This window comes from Etheostoma cragini, chromosome 8 (genome assembly GCF_013103735.1).
Source record: "Etheostoma cragini isolate CJK2018 chromosome 8, CSU_Ecrag_1.0, whole genome shotgun sequence".
NCBI classification, from domain to species: Eukaryota; Metazoa; Chordata; class Actinopteri; order Perciformes; family Percidae; genus Etheostoma; species Etheostoma cragini.
In genome coordinates, this window is record NC_048414.1 from 684,546 (window position 1) to 687,418 (window position 2,873).

The following is a 2,873-nucleotide window of genomic DNA, read 5'->3' on the forward strand; positions in this document are numbered from 1 at the left end:
GTGTTACATAGTCTGTCCACCAGAGGACGCTCTACAACGTCCCCGTTAGTGATGGTGTTACATAGTCTGTCCACCAGAAATAACTGTCTGATGTTCCTGTTTCCATGAGTCCTCCTGCAATGATTGGCCGGTCCAGTCAGAGAGACTGAGGGGAGATGACACAGATTGAAGTGATTTTATAACCCTAAAAGATCGGAGCTTTGGAGAAAACAGTCAGGGCTGGATCCCCAGAAGCCCCCGCCCCCCCTCCCTCGCTCCGCCCGTCTGCCGAGTCAACTTTCCCTCCATCACAGCAAACTTATCTGGGTCAGAAAGCAGCGCTGGAGTTCTGTGATTCCTCCAGAGTCTCTCTGGAAGCCAAAATGAAGGAAGGATGAGCTGATGGGTCTGCAGGCTCCCATTCATAATCAATGTTTGCCCCCCCCCCCACCACCCAGGGTACTGGTCCAGCACTGGCAGCCTCCCCCCCCCCATCCACCCTGACACCTCTCCATTTGTGCATGAACAGCTCCTGAGCTTGTGTTTTTGTGTATTTCAGGCCTGTGTGTAGTGGTTACTAACAAAACAGTTAAAGTTAAATTGTAGATTCCCCAATAAGGGGATCAATAAACAGAATAAATTAAAATTAAATTAGGTTCGTTGAAGTGCTGCCACCCTGATTCCAGAGCAGAAGCATCTCAACCTCCAACCACAGGAACCCACGACCCCACGAAGTGTGCCCATTAAACTGTAAGTTGGAAAAAAGGTTATACATCGCAATAAATCACAGTTTATTACAATTTGTTTAAAATCCAGACAAAAACTAAATTCTTTCTACTCTGCTAGAAAACAATAAATAAGAGGAACATTTGTCAGCTACGACAGCCGTGTGACTGAAAAACATTTCCAATGGTTTTGAGCCCCCGAGCGGAGTTTGTGTCCCGGAAGAAGCTAAAACTAAAGACTTTTACTCACGTTTCAAAGCAGCGAGAAAACTCACCAGCTGCAGCCAGATGTTGGTGGTCAGCACCTGGTTCTTCTCATCCTGAAGGAGGAGAAACATAAAGAATAGAATAAGCATCTGTCCTTCAGTACATTACCCGCAGGATCGTTAGACCGGCAATACAACACGGGGGGGGGGGCTGAGCATGAGCCTGTCTCCCTCACCCCCCCCAAAACATTTTGTTGTTCTGTTTGTATATGTGTGATATGTGTGATATTTGTGTATATGTGGGATATATGTGTGTATGTGTGATATATGTGTGTATCTGTGATACATGTGTGTATCTGTGATATATGTGTGTGAAATATGTCTATGTGTGATATCTGTGTGTATATGTGTGATATGTGTGTATATGTGATGTGTGTATGTGTGATATTTGTGTATATGTGTGATATTTGTGTATATGTGTGATATATGTGTGTATCTGTGATATATCTGTGTGTGAATATGTCTATGTGTGATGTCTAATGTGTATATGTGTGTCTCTGGGATATGTGTGTTAAGTGTGTGACAAATATGTGTTATATGTGTGATACGCTTGTGTATTTCTGTGATATGTGTGTCTGTATACGTGTGTGTGTAGGCTATATGTGTTATAATTGTGTATGTGTGTTTGTTGTGTTGTTGTGTTATGGTTGTCTAAAATTTGGGATGAATAAAGTATCTATCTTATCTATCATCGTTTTAGACAGACGGTCCTGCTTGGAATCTCGTATGCATGCAATCGGACTCGAGCGTTGATGAAAGAGGACATTTCTGTCTACTTGTATGGGTAGTAGGCAGCGATAGAGTCCCTGGGTTGAGATATGAGGACAAAGACCACCTCTCCTGTGGGTTAGAAGAAGGGAGGAACATGTTTACGTGCTTTAATGTTCAAAAACACCTTTTCTCAAACAGTCTTTCTGGATGTACCCGTCCAGGGTTTCCAGGACTTTGACTAATCCTTTAATGAGATCTTAAGGTAAGAGTACTCGTTACGGGGAATGGAAAGATGACTTTGTTCCTTGCACACGTGTTATCTCAGAGATACCCCCCCCCACCTGAATTAATATTTCTGACTACTCTGCTGAGTCTCTGCAGTCACGGTTCAAAGTCCATCCTCGCTTCTCCCCGGCTTCTTTCATCCTTTTAGATTAATTTTGGACACGGCGTCGTGCCAGCAGAGAGGACGATGACTCCGAATCGCCTCCGTTTGATGAATGTCCGGCCCGGTCCTTTCTTCCAAAGGAGCAGGGACATTCGTCCAAGGCGAGGACGCAAAAGCTCAACGATGTCGAACGCTTTCATACACAACCGACCTTCAGTTAGTCACACAGCGAATTAAGTATTACGTGTATATAAAACACGTATTTGTTGTTTGTCCTCGGCTGCCGTGAGAAAGGACGCCAGAGATCAGCGCTTTCCAAACGGGACCTCGCCAGGGAGACACGGACCGGCCGGCCCTAAGAAAGCCCCCCGGCCTGGGTGTAAAACTCAGCAGCAGCAGCTGTGAAGCTGCAACGACGCGAGCCGACAGCAGCCGCCACACACAGCTCGCCCCCTGCTGACGGCTATTGGTATTATTTAGTTATGATCATTCACACGGGGCCGAGTATGAAGCATGGACTGATGTCACTCACGACATTTACATCAATCAAAATGTACTTATATGGCACTTTACAGCAACCAGCGGGTACCCAACGTGCTTCACATCACAAACCAAGAGTAAAAACACATCATACAACAGAAAGAGTGAACACAGAAAGCAGTAAAATCAGTAAAAGGTTGCATAGCAATCGATGAATGACACTGTCCCACCACTGCTACGTATTAAAAGCCGGACTCAACAGATAGGTTTGGAGTTTGGACCTAAGCTCCATCTGTAATAGTGCAAATATCAGGGGGGGGGGGG

General features: G+C 45.3%; 1 protein-coding gene across 1 annotated transcript in view; it reads left to right on the forward strand.

The window, feature by feature from the left end:
• The window catches only part of LOC117948975 (neuronal acetylcholine receptor subunit alpha-7-like), a 22,243-nt gene that overhangs the window by 3,411 nt on the left and 15,959 nt on the right, over positions 1-2,873 (forward strand). The gene's annotated exons all lie outside the window — the stretch shown is intronic.